We start from the raw sequence: 15,035 nt of genomic DNA, 5'->3' as shown, positions 1-15,035 counted from the left end.
CACGTTGATCCTTATCACAACACTCTCCATTGGATGTCCATTTACGATTATGCCCCATTAAAACCTTACTAAAGAAAAAATCTAATGGGAAAAAAATTTTAGTGAAGGAAAAAGAGTACAATATCCTTTGTGATGGAGACTGCCTCATTAAAAATCTTGTCAAGAAAAATTCAATGGAAAAAAACCTGACCAAGGGAAAAAGAGTACAGTCTCCCCCTCTTGTCGACATCATTTAATGTCTTGAAATTGGCGCATCCAATCTCATGTACCAATCTTTTAAAGGAAGATTTTGGGAGTGACTTCGTGAATAAATTCGCAAGATTGTCACTTGAGCGGATCTATTGAACATCAATTGTCCCTTGATTTTGAAGATCATACGTGAAGAAGAATTTGGGAGAAATATGTTTTGTTCTATCGCTTTTGATGTATCCACCCTTAAATTGAGCAATGCATGCTGTATTATCTTCAAACAGGACAGTTGAAGCTATCTTATGATCAATCAGTCCACATGATGACAGAATATATTGGATTAGACTCCTGAGCCAAAAACACTCGCGACTAACTTCATGTATCGCTAGTATTTCAGCATGATTAGAAGATGTTGCTGCAATCGTCTGTTTTGTGGACCTCCATGATATAGCTGTACCACCATATCCTGTTTGAGATCTCCCTTTATGTGGATCAGACAAATATCCTACATCTGCATAGCCAACTAATTGTGACTTGGATCCATAGGGATAAAACAATCCTATATCAACCGTTCCCTGAAGATATCGAAAGATTTACTTAATTCCACTCCAATGTCTTCTGGTTGGAGAGGAACTATACCTTGCTAGTAAATTCACCGCGAATGATATATCAGGTCGTGTATTATTAGTAAGATACATTAGTGCTCCAATGACACTAAGATATGGTACTTCAAGACCAAGGATATTTTTATTTTCTTCCTTAGGACGGAATTGATCCTTTTCCACATCCAAATATCTTACGATCATTGAAATACTTAATGGATGTGACTTATCCATATAAAATCTCTTCCAGATCTTCTCTGTGTATGTTGTTTGATGAATAAAGATCCCATTTTTTATATGCTCGATCTGCAGGCCGAGACAAAATTTAATCCTTCCAAGATCTTTCATCTCAAACTCTTCTTTTATAGTTTTTATAATTGTTGGAATCTCTTCATGAGTCCCAATGATATTTAAATCATCAACGTACACAGTAATTATAATGAATTCAAATGTAGATTTCTTTATGAAAACACATGAACAGATATCATTATTCTTGAATCCATTTTTGGCCAGACACTCAATAAGACGATTATACCAGTCCTTCAGGGACTTTCATATAGATATCACGATCTAATGAGTCGTATAAGTAGGCTGTTACCATATCCATTAAATGCATATGTAATTTATGATATGCGGATAAACTGACTAAATAACGCAATATTATTGCATCCACTACAGGGGAATATGTTTCTTCATAATCTATACCGGGCCTTTGTGAAAAATCTTGTGCTACAAGTCAAGTTTTGTAGCGTACAACTTCATTTTTCTCATTTCGTTTTCTTACAAATATCCATTGGTATCCAACAGGTTTTACATCTTCAGGTGTACGGACTACAGGTCCAAAGACTTCACATTTTGCAAGTGAGTCTAATTCATCCTTCATAGCTTCTTTCTATTTTGGCCAATCATTCCTTTGTCGATATTCTTCGACTGATCTTGGCTCAAGATCCTTATTTTCATGCATGATATTTAATGCCACATTATATGTAAATATTTCATTGACAATTGTCTTATTTTGGTCCCATTTCTCTCCTGTAAAGACATAATTTATCGAGATCTCGTCATTTTTACAATTTTCAGGTACCTGAACGTCTTCTGGCGTTAAAACTATATCAAAATTTTGGACAACTGCAGGTGTCTTTACTATGTCTTTTTCAACAGGAATAGTATTTATCTCTTTACACTTTCGAGAATTTTTGTCTTTGAAACCGACAGGCCTGCCACACTTCTGGCGTGTATTTGCTTCGGTGAATATTTGTCCAACTGGGACATCAATTCGAATTGGGGCATTTTCCGCTGGTATATAAGATTTGGTTATCCTCTTTGTATCGGAAAATGCATCACGCAATTCATTTGCTATTCTTTGCAAATGTATAATCTTTTGAACTTCTAGTTCACATTACCCTGATCAAGGATCTAAATGCATCAACGATGATGCATTCCAATTAAGTTCCTTTTCAGGAAGCTTATTCTCTACTCCCCCTAATGTTGGAAATTTTGATTCGTCAAAATGACAATCCGCAAATTGGGCTTTAAATACATCCCCCGTTTGTATCTCAAGATACCTTACTATAGAGGGAGAATCATATCCAACATATATCTCCAATCTTCTTTGGGTCCCATTTTAGTGCAATTAGGTAGTGCAATGAGAACATATATCGCACCCCGAATATTCTTAAATGGAAATCATTTGGCTGCTGGCCAAAAGCTAATTGCATAGGAGAGAACTGATGGTAACTTGTTGGCTTCAATCGAATAAGTGCTGCGGCATGTAAAATAGCATGCCCCCAAAACAAAGTTGGGAGATTTATTCTCATAAGTAAGGGTCTAGCAATTAATTGGAGGCGTTTAATAAGTGATTCTTATAACACATTTTGTGTGTGAACATAAGCTACTGGATGTTCAACACTTATTCCATTAGCCATACAATAAGCATCAAAAGCTTGGGAAGTAAATTCACCAGCATTATCAAGACAAATTGCTTTGATTAGATTTTCTGAAAATTGTGCTTTTAATCGAATAATTTGAGTCAGTAATCTCGCAAACGCTAGGTTGCGAGAAGACAATAAACACAGATGTGACCATCTCGAAGATGCGTCTATCAGGACCATAAAATATCTAAAAGATCTACATGGTGGATGAATAGGTCCACATATATCACCTTGAATCCTTTCTAGGAATTCAGGGGACTCAAATCCAATCTTTATTGGTGATGGCCTTAAAATTAACTTCCCTTGAGAACATGCAGCACAACAAAGTTCACTAAATTTAAGAATTTTCTGGTTCTTTAGTGAATGTCCATGGGAGTTTTCAATAATTCTCCGCATCATGGTTTTTTCCGAATGACCCAATCAGTCGTGCCAAGTTATGAATTCATTTGGGCTAGTAAAATTCTGGTTTACAGTGGCATGTGATTCAATTGCACTAATCTTAGTATAATATAATCCAGATAAAAATGAGGGCAACTTCTCTAATATAACCTTTTTATTTGAATCATGAGTTGTGATACATAAATACTCATGATTTTCCTCATTCATAGTCTCAATATGATATCCATTTCGGCGAATATCTTTGAAACTCAATAAGTTCTTTAGAGACATGGTAGATAATAGTGCATTATTTAGTATGAATTTTGTTCCTCCAGGAAACAAAATTATAGCTCTTCCGGAGCCTTCAATCACATTGCCTGAGCCAATAATAGTATTAACATATTCTTCTTTTGACACAAGATGGGTAAAATATATATCACATTTGAGAATGGTATGCGAACTTGCACTATCCGCAAAGCATACATCTTCATTACATATCCTTGCCATTTTTTTCAAAGATAAATAATAATAATAAAATAAGTAGTAATACAAGCACAGTCAAATTGAATTCTTGATTGGAATTATTTTTCTAAGAAACACTGTACATAAAAATAATGTCATATACTAAAATTTTATTTTAAAACTTGACACATTTAATGATTTCAAAATTCATAAACATTAATATTTCATTATTTATATACATCATATTTGAAACTTAAATACATAGAAAATAAAACTTAACAATAAGTTCTTTACATTATTTATTTACATGGATACTTAACAATCTCACATATTAAACTATTCCATCATTGATCAAATGACCAATATTTCCTTCACGATCCTCAAAGAAATCAGAAACATCATAATGAATGGTGAAATTTTCAGCATCATTTGAAACAAAATTTGTTTCCTTTCCTTTGTCATCATTTTTCAAAGATGCTTGATAAAGATCGACTAGGTGCCTTGGTATATGACAGGTACGTGAAGTGGCGGAGCTTGAAATAAAATTTTGGGGGGCCAGATAAAAGATAATTGACAAGATATTTTTAATATGGACCCATTTAATATAAGCTCGTCTAACCTCATTTCTCTGATTTGGGTGACATTGCCAAATTTGAAGTCGTTTTCCAGTGTCTTGTTCTAAAGAATTAAGGTCAAACTCATCAGATGCAACTCTTTAAACATTTGAAGGTTGTATCTCACTTTCTTCGTGATTCATTAAAATAGAAGAAATATCTACAGGGGTTGATATTGTAAAAATTATATGTTCTCCTTCTTGAATATTAGCCTTCCTCTTAAAAATGCATCAATTCTTTGATTTTTATGATTATTTTATATAAAAATTTGAATATATATCCTGTAAAATATGTAAAAAGAAATTAAAAGGATAAATATTAAAATTTATAATATTTATTGAATTTTTTTAATCAATTTATACAAATACAATAATATCAATACTTATTGAATATTCTAATATTTTTTTATCATATAAAAAATTAAATTAAATAAAAAATAAAATATAAAATAATATTAAATTACATAAATAAAAAATACTTAATTTTTTATATTTGAACTCAAAGATAGAGGGAGTGTTACTTATTGAATAGAGAGCTGCAAAATACGAATACACTCAGTTCAGTCCAAATTCAACAAGGTTTGAATGTTTAAAACTAAAAACTATTGTGCAATAAAAGGAAGAGATGAAGATTGAATTTTGATATTTTAAATCATAGTAAAGTATTTGAGCCAACTGAAATATTTTTTATTTTCTGAAAAAGTACTACTAATTTTTTTAACAAAAGTTTGGGGGGCCGTGGCCCCCTTGTCTTAACTAAGCTCCGCCAAACGTGACCAATGACCCTTTCCACCACAACGAAAACATTTATCTTCTGTTGATTTATTTTGCCCAATTTCTTTCTTTATTCCACTTCTGGTGAGATCCTCTCTTTTGAACATAATTCATTTTCCTTCCATAATTTTTCTTGTTATTAAAACCTTGCCATTTACCTCTTCTGGGGTAATTTACCACATTTACTTCAGGAAATGGGGTGGCGCCAGTTGGGTACGTTTCATGATTCCTTAAAAGTAATTCATTGTTGCGTTCAGCAACAAGAAGGTAAGAAATTAACTCAAAATATTTTTTAAATCTTTTTTCTTGATAATGCTGCTGCAGGAGCACATTTGAGGCATGAAAGGTTGAGAAAGTTTTCTCTAACATATCATTATAAGATATATTTTTCCCACATAATTTCATTCGTAAGGTGATTCGAAATATTGCTGAATTATATTCATTTGTGGATTTAAAATCATGTAGACGCAAGTGCGTCCATTCATAACGGGTTTGAGGAAGTATCACCATCTTTTGATGATTATACCTTTCTTCAAGGTCTTTTCAAAGATCTGCAGGATCTTTTAATGTGAGATATTCATTTTTCAATCCTTCGTCAAGATGACGACGAAGAAAAATCATGACTTTGGCTTTATCCTTCTTGGATGCATTATTTTCGGCCTTAATGGTATCTCCAAGATCCATTGAATTAAGATGGATTTCAGCATCTAGTATCCATGATAAATAGTTGTTTCCAGATATATCAAGAGCATTGAATTCAAGATGAGAAAGTTTTGACATAATAAAAATTTATTACCTGAGTCTTCCTAAAAATTTGATCAGAGTCTCGTACTGATAACGTGTTGTGAAATAAATAAAAAAAATATATAATAAATATAAAATAGAAAAATATAAATATGTTCTTATTTCACTATAATATAAGTAATCTATATATATATTTACTAGTATTGTAGTTATTGTACTTTAAAACCACATAGAGATAAAAGAGAGAGAAGAATATTTATAAGGTAAAGAAGGAGAGAGAATTGTTTTATTGCTTGTGTATGATGGCTCGGATATGTGCCCCTATTTATACATGTATGGAATCTTTTTTTTTTCTTAACTTTCATTTAAGTTTATTCTTTCTTGAGAATCCATGTTGATTCTTATCACAACCATTTGTGGTATTTTTTTTTTTTTGTGGTGGTGTTTCTTGGTTTCCCTTACCGATCTACTTAGATCTAAGAAAAAAATATCCTGAGAGAAGATGTTGCTAGAAAAACTTTTAGATCTAGAAATTATCTAGACCTATATGAAAAAATGAAAATATATTTTAGTATTTTGTAGTAAGTATGTGTAGATCTAAAAATAAAAAAGATTCAGTTTTATTTTTATTTCTACCTTTTAAGATTTTTAGTAATAAAATATTGTACTCTCTATCAAACTACAGTTCAATACATAGGATATTTATCTTCTTTGTATTGATATAAAACTGATATTTCTGTGATCCTTATAAGTATTTTTTGACTTTTCTTTGACTGAAAAATAATTTTTTTTTTCTGTTAAAAAAAAAAGTTTTAAAAGCCTAAGTAATGATATACATCGGTCGACTATTTGGATAGGATGTTTGCCTAATTTGAAAGGGTGTGTTTAGCAAACTTAATTGGCCTTTTTCATTTGTTTTATCTTTGTCATAGTCAAAGTCTTGTATTACAGTGCGTCCATAAAAAAAAAAATAGACAGAAATATTTAATGATCAAGTATCTTTAGTATTTAAGTGTAACTGTATGTGTAAAAAAGAAAAACATATTACATGTACGTACGCGTTATTTTTCTTCATATGTAACTTTCTTTTGCATTTTTTTATTTTTTTTGGTCTTCTCATTTTTTGCTTCTATGCTTTTTCTTTCTCCTTTCTCTTTTTTTTTTTTTCATCTTCTAATCTTCCATTCTCTTTTTTAATTTTAGGAACAAAAATTTTTTGTAACAAATATTTAAATAAAAAATAATTTTTTTAAGAAAAACATATAATTTTGTGGATTGAATTATAGAAAAATAGCATCATTTTATTTCATCTTTTTTCTCATAAATACAAAATTTTTAAGAAAAATACAAAAATTTATAAATAAAAAGATAAAAATTCTCTTAATATAACTGATTCCATATCTCAAATTAAATTTTAATAATTAACAAATACAAATATAATTTAGGAAAATTATCCCGTATGGCATTCGAAATAGCGGAATATGATATTCTTTGTACTAACAAGTAGCCTTAGACAAATTTATCGTGTAGTAAAATTTGAAGGACAAAATTAACCCTCTTAATGAACGTAAAATGTGTTAGATGATAAAAAAAGTATGCTAAATACATACGTATTTTTCATATATTTTTATATATATAAATTATATATTGTGAATATATACCTATATTAGCTATTAAACACATTTTAACAATTTATGTAATTATTTTACGTGGATTTTATCATGATGATATGGATAATAAGGTGAGAAATAAACATTTTAAAATTTATTAAAAAATATTAATAATTTAGATAGATTAATAATAATAATAATTTTCATTAAAAAAAATTAATGTATCTTATTTATTAAATTATACGCATATAAATATGATTATTAAATTGACTCACAATATGATCATTATTTATGGTTAGAATTATTAATATTTGTTAATAATAGAATATAATAAAAAAATAATATTAAAATTTTTTTTGGCATCTAACTATTATGATAATTATTTCATGTTATCATGTCTTTGAGAATTTTTGTTAAATAGTAATTTTAATTGGCAAATTTAGTTTGATTTGTTGTGTTTAAAATTTATAAGTTCATATACTAACGAGTATTTTAATATATTTTAAATTATTATTTAATTATTATTTTGATAATTAAATTATAAAGTTTGATTTGATCAAATAAATCATCTAAATGGAATTTGAATTTATTTTAAAGATTATTTGAAAGTTAAAACATGCAAATTCTTTTGCTTATATATTAACTAGTATTTTTACTCGTAATAATATTATGGGAATATAATTTTTTTTTAAATTACGATACTCTTTGTTCTGACAGTACGAATTATGCATGGCACAAAAGATTTATAAAATCAAACTACTTTTACAAAAAAAAGTTCTAGGTCAACAAAAGTCTCTGGCTAAGTAGACAAGTAGACCAAAGTATCTGTAAATAAAAAATCAAATAATAAGATTTTTAGTTATTATTTTTATATGAAAAGTCTAATTTTTATTAATAATTAATTTTAACATTCGCTATCTAAAATTTAAAATAATTTAACGTGTATGCTTTTACATTTAGTTAGGTGTTAACTGTTAAGTTTGTTGCACAAATAAAAATAATTAATTTTTATATTTGCTATTTAAAAATAATATTTTTTCTCTCTATGTATATAAAAATATAATTAGATATTAGCATAAGAAAATTATATTGATAGTTATAAAATTAACTCAAAATTAATTTTTTAAAACAATTAAATTTTGATTCTAACTTTTAATTATAACATTAGTATTCTCTCCAAATTATATGTAATAAATATTTGAAAGAAGAGAAATGAAAATATAGATTAAAAAGATAAGCGGTGAAAATTTAAAACTAAATAAAAAACTAAAAAATTATATATGCATATAATAACACTAATAATAATATTTTTATTTAAATTATATTATTTTGTTCATTTTATTTTTTGTAGAAGAGAAAAAATAGAAAAAATAGAGAATGAGAGAAAAGAGAGAGGAAGATAAAGATGAAAAATGAGAGTAAAAGTGAGAGTTTGTTAATTTTGGAAGAAAAATATTTATTTTAATTGTAAAAAAATATCGAATGACATATTTTGATTTGTCAAATTACTAATATAAAATATAAATTATATAAAATAGTAGAGAGAAATAGAAAAATGGAGAGAGGTAGATGAGAGAATTTAGGAAGGGAGTTTATTAATTTTGAAAAAAAATATTTTCTCTCAGTTTTAATAAGAGAGTGTCATGTGACACATTTGATTGTTAAATTAGATAGTAATATATAATTCATAATATAGGTATATCTTAATTTTAATTTTAATTTTAATGCAATTAAAGAATGTCATGTTGCATATTTTAATTGTCAAATTAGTAATTAGTCATTGATATTGATAATGATATATAAAATAGATAGAGTGGTTGAAGGAACGAGAGAAATAGAGGAAGGAAGAGGGAGGATAGGAGAATTCTTTAATTTTAGAGGGAAATATTTGAATTCAATTGCAATGAGATGAATTGGTTGTAAAATTAGTAAGAAGAAGAGGAAAATTTCTTAATTTTGGAAGAAAAGATTTGATTCTAATTGCAATGAGAGAGTGATATGTGACACATTTTAATTGTAAAATTAGAAATATATAATAGATAATAGATATTTTGCTATAAAAATATTTCAAGACTTTTATAATTTATTTTTTTCACATCAATCAAACAATCAAAACTTAATATATAAAATTTTACGTTACTTTATTAAATATTTTTTCTCTCTCCTGATTATCTATCTTTAAATAAATCATAAATAGTGTGATATTAAAAACTAAAATTTATTAGATATAGTTAGATATCATGTTTTTTTATTTTAAAATTTTAATTTAAAGGTAATTTTTTTAGAGTCTGTCTTCAGTAAGCTCAAGGCTTTTGAGCTTTTCTAATAGACACAAGTGATAAATTATAAATATACCCCACATGGGGTTTAATAATAATAATAATTATTTTTTGATGTTTACCATAAATTTTTTTTTAAATTTAACTAATAAAATCCTTAATTCACCACCCCACAGCTCCACCCCCAAACTCACCATACGGTACCCTAATTTCCAAATCCTTTCCCTGTTAACTCACCACCACCTACATGACTCTCCGCTGGTCTCAGCCTTCGCCGTCGGCATCCAGCCGAGCCGTCGCCGTCCAATCCATCTCCCCGTCGTTCGTAGGCTCTCCCTCCCCGTTGATTGTTCAATAGCAAGTCATCCATCAAGGCCAGCGTCCACGTTGGGTCCAAAGGCGAAGCAATAATTGTGGCTTTCCTTTCAAGTAATTTTGTTTAAATGCCCAAATCCTTGATTGTTAGTAGTTAGAGTATTATTGAACGATGATGTATCATCTTATTATATGGTTAGTAGTTCGAGTGTGATTGAATGATGATGTGCCTTCTTGCTATACGGTAAAAATAACAATTTGTTGCTTTTTCATTTTCATGGCCATATTGTGATCTTTTATTTTTATTTTGGGGTGGAATCGAGTATTAGTGATTACTAAAGCAGGGATTGTATGCTATATTTGTTCTGTTCTGTGCTACAAGCATGTTGGTGTAGCTAAAATTCATGCCAATTTAGTAGTTATATGTAGCAATTATAATTCTCCATTATTGTGCTACACTTTTTTTTTTTCATGTTTCGAAGGAAAGGGGGGGTTCAATGCTGTAGTGGTTTGAATAAACATAGATAATTGAAGACTGCGTGTATAAACAATGAGATGGGGACAATAAGGTGGACCTTGATTGAAGTAGGAACTAGGAAGCTCAGGTTGATGGTTCCAATAAACTTGTGCATTTTGTAATCTACACCATATTGTGTTGGCATAACTGATAAAAAAAAATCAATAACTGCTGCTTAACTTGATGTTATAATACCCAATCTTAAGTATATGCAGGTTTTTTAGCTTTGAGGGAAGCATATCAAAGAAATCTGATAATATATTTGAGTGATTCTCATGACTACACTAATATGGCTGATATGACTTTGCTGATATTGTAACAAGATGTATATTCTGGATATTTTGTTGCACTGGGTTATCTGTATATTTTTGCTAGTATTTGTTGGTTACTTCTAAAAAATCAACCCTTTTTTTTTATTTTGCCTGTAAAATATGCCCAGTTGAACATATTCAAGTTATTGTATAGTGCATGTTTGAGATAGATAGTCATATAGATAAGTGGAAGAGGAAATAAATGGGAAGATAGAAGGGTGGAGAGAAGCTTTGGAAGCAGTTTTTTTTTATCTTATATCATTTATATTTTATATTAATAGAAGTAAGACAAAGTATATAGAATTTAAAGTTTCACAGAATATTGAGGGTGAAGACTACTCCTTCGTAGATGCTGAAAGTGATGAGTATGTTCACATTGAATGGTTTGAGGAGAAAGATGTAAGTACAATACATTTGTTGAGTATATTTTGTTACATATAATATTGTATGGCTAGCTCATAAGCCTTTGTATTTGTTGTTTTGATCCAGGAATATTTAGATTCCTCAAGGTATTATGAACAGAGTGGTGGCAAGACTGACTCCTCAATGGATTACGATTTTGGTGGTATAAAATGTTTTAAATTTTATTTTTTATTTTTTGTTATACTTATTTTACTCTTTTTAAACTTAAAAATATGTCGCTTAAATTTCAGGGACAAATGATGATGATGAGGCAGAGTTGTGTACCATCCGTTACAACAATCAAAAACAAGTTTAAAAGCACTTTTTTTTCTGTTTCTATTAATTTTACTTTTGGAACTTGTTTACATTACTCTGAATCTTAAATACTTTAGAACAGGAGAATGAGTTATTCATTTTTTTTTTTGTGAATGCACTTATATTTGGATGGTTGTTGCTGCTTAGTGTTTGCAGCCAAGAATGCTTTTTATTGATGTTAAATTGCTTTACAGCTTGCTAGACTTCATAAACTGAATAATACATGGTTGATTGTGCAGCAATTTTAATGATTTTTAGAATTTTGATTTATGTTATGGCTTAGTTTCAATATGAAACCTTATTGGTGGCTGAGGTTTATCTATTCAGTTTAAAAATCTAATTTGAAGCTTGTTCTTTTCTTCTTTGAGTTTCATTATGTTATTTGATCAAAACAATTTTGCTGAGAAATTGTTGGTATCCATAGCTAAAATAAATATACATGACAGTAGTTCATGAAGTTCTATCTTTGTAGGGGGGAAGAAAATCAAAGCAATTACTAGCAACCATAGTTTCTTTTTCTTTTCTATTTTTAATGTGTATTTTGCTGAGGAATTAGGGAGAATGAAGTGGAAAAATACAAATACTGCTTAGTTTGCCATTCTTAAAGAAGAAGTGGATCTGAAATTTTATGCTTCCAATACTATCAACTAAGTTTTGGTCATTACTGCATTATAGTAATGAGCGAATCTATTTTGTTTATTTTTTCAATTTTTTATTCTTGTACATAACCCTTAAAATTATTCCTATGAGCATTGCTATTTTGATGTTATCAGGTTGACTAATTTTTACATTTTTTACTATTACAAAATATTTAATGAAAAATTAAAGGGTGGACTAATAGGACCCAACCTAAGTGGATGAAACAGAAAGGAATTTCAGGTGTTTTAAAAAATAATCTCTGGGATCTTTTAACACTTATTTGCTAAATTAGTTTGCATATTGTTCACTAGTAGGAGGTAACAAGAATGCATAAGGGGAATGCAGCCAAAAGATAAAAAGGACTATCTTCTGTCCCTCAAGTAAAAGAAAGTAGAAATAACTCAGAGCACTGTTACACCATCGCACATGATAAAGAGAAATATGAGGGGTATGAAAAACAAATTATGATTTTAAAAGTACAACGATACAGCTACAACCATGATAGAAATATCAAAAGTTCATTTATTATGTTCTTCTTTCTCTTGGCACTCCCAAACAGCATTTGCATGTTGTTAATTTAAAAATCTTCTAATGGAAAAAGTTTTATATGGACAATTTCCCTATAGATAGGGTGCATCCAACTTAGTTTATTCATTTCTGTGTAATGAATCTTACTTAATCTTTTACAAATGAGTTTTATATTCTAAATAATTTAATTAATTCATATACTTTAAAGTATGTTCACATTAGCATTTTCTTAATGATGTATATGCTCTGTTCAAGTTTATAATGTGATCCTTTATTATATCTAATAAAATATATAAAAAAAAACAGATAGAGAAAATGTACTATTTCAATATATAAGTTATCTGAATCTTGAGAGTATTGTAACGATAAAAATAAAATCAAATAAACTTTTGTTTGAATCCTTAAAAAGTAAAAATAAGCTATGTTGTGAAGGAACAACCTTGTGTTCCAACTTCGATATAAGTAACTTGAATAAGCTAGGAAAGATATCTGCTGATCTTGAATAGATTTGACTGTAATAAGAGAATATGTGATGTTTCACCAAAAAGATTCTCATGTTCATTTCTAAGACAAAGATCTCTAACAATATAGCATCTTATTCATAAAATATAATACAAGATGCTACTATCCTTGCAAACACTACCACAAAAGAGACCAAAACTTTCTTAGTCTTAACAACAGCAACCATTTTAGGAGGTCATAGACAATGGACTTTCACTTTTTCCTCACTCTATGGCCAACACCTTCCTTGTGAGACGACGAAGAAGAGGAAGACATCGACGATGACAAGCCAGAATGGCGTTTGTTTTCGGCCATATCCATGTGAAACGCCTTCTGGACATCGTCTTTGAGCTCCATGAATCGCGCCTTCTTGATTCGCTGCTCTTCTTCTGAGCCCTTCTCTAGGAAGAAAACATCTGGTATGAGGTCCTCCAAGAAATTGTCAAGCACCTCGGAGCAATGGGGAAAGAATCGCCTACCATTCTCAACTGGATACAAGTCCAAAGACAAAAACATACTCAAGCAACTTTAGCAATAGCATAACATTAAATTATGCTAAAGTGAAGTAACACCATTGTTTCTTATCATCTCAAATTGAAAATTGCATCAAATTCTCTTCCTATAGTTCAGTTACAAAGTACTACAAGTGATTACAAATGTTTCTTTCATACATAACATTATAACAATCAAACTATAAAGGACAAAAAGACACTCAAAAAGTAGTCTATTTTTCTTAATTATGAAATTCATTTAACTCCAGAATTTTAGAAAAAGTTTCAAAGTTGTGATGTAAATATCTTAGTTGCATTATCTAAGACAATGATTCAGGCTAGTTGGTCAAAATGGAGGAGTGTTTAGGAATTTTTAAGGGAGAAGAAAAACCATCATAAGGAAGCTACTTGAAACACTCTCTAGGACATACCTGTTTTTTGAAGGGATGGCAATCTTAGTTGCATCTTTTTGGTTTGAACAGCCGGAGTTTCATTCAGTTCTACTTCGCGATTAGCGCTTGCACGCTTCAAAGCCGATGATGTTGTATCCAATGAGGCTGAATCCACCTAAGCATTCTCAATGGCAACTCTAGCCTCAGCAGGAAATAACAGCCTAGCAAATGCAACTACAACATAGAAAGAAAAATGAATATTATTTCTAAGGTAAAATGATAAAGAAAACATGTCCAAATTGCCTAAGTTGTTGAAAGAATTTGCTACCTCAAAAATTATTAAAATAAATTAATCTGATAAACCCTAAAAAGAGAAAGCTCACCGAGATAGATCTCTCCAAAGAATCTGCCACAGATTTTTCGACCGATACGAAACTTGTTCCCAACTGGAGGCTCCATTAAAGGTCATCCTCTTTTGACCAAAATCCTAAAAAGGTTTGAGAAAATTGAGCAGAAAAACGAAATGGAGTCGTTGTTGAAGAAGGCAGAGGACAGTGAGTAGAGAAAGAAGCAGAGAGACATCGCGAAGAAGAAGAAGGCAGACCGAAAGGAAGAAACCATCGTTTCATCGTTTGAGGAAGAAGACGGAGGAAGTGGGTGGAGGGAAGAGGCAGGGGCGCATAGCTGTAGCAAGTAAGGGTTTGGTTATGAACTTTTATATTGGGCCATTTTAAAATATCAAAAGAGTTGATATCTTTAAGTGTAATTTTTAATAAATTAATAATAATTTAAATATAAATCATTAGATCGTTTGTCAATCTAATCTAACGCTTCAAATTGAATAGTGCATCAGATAAGTTCATAAGGGGTGGACTGATTTTAGACAGACCCATTTTGTTTATGAAATTACAACTTTTAATACTTAAGAGGCCAAAATAAGTTTAAAATATATAGTATATTCGAAGGTTATCCAATTTATACATATTTATGTGAATTTATAAAATTTACTCAAATTTATTTTAGTTTATTTAAATCTAAATTA

At 29.6% G+C, this 15,035-nt stretch overlaps 1 long non-coding RNA gene across 1 annotated transcript; it reads left to right on the top strand.

Annotated features, from left to right (window-relative positions):
- The first annotated feature begins 10,439 nt into the window (after positions 1–10,439).
- Positions 10,440–11,409, top strand: LOC110265729 (uncharacterized). The gene is made up of 3 exons (XR_002351977.2): positions 10,440–11,124; positions 11,215–11,290; positions 11,379–11,409. It is a non-coding gene; the product is annotated as an uncharacterized LOC110265729 (long non-coding RNA).
- Positions 11,410–15,035: the final 3,626 nt, after the last annotated feature.

This window comes from Arachis ipaensis, chromosome B8 (genome assembly GCF_059453495.1).
Source record: "Arachis ipaensis isolate K30076 ecotype BB chromosome B8, ASM5945349v1, whole genome shotgun sequence".
Classification (NCBI taxonomy): Eukaryota; Viridiplantae; Streptophyta; class Magnoliopsida; order Fabales; family Fabaceae; genus Arachis; species Arachis ipaensis.
Note: the sequence above shows the minus strand (reverse complement) of the source record. Positions and strands in the feature narration are given on the sequence as shown.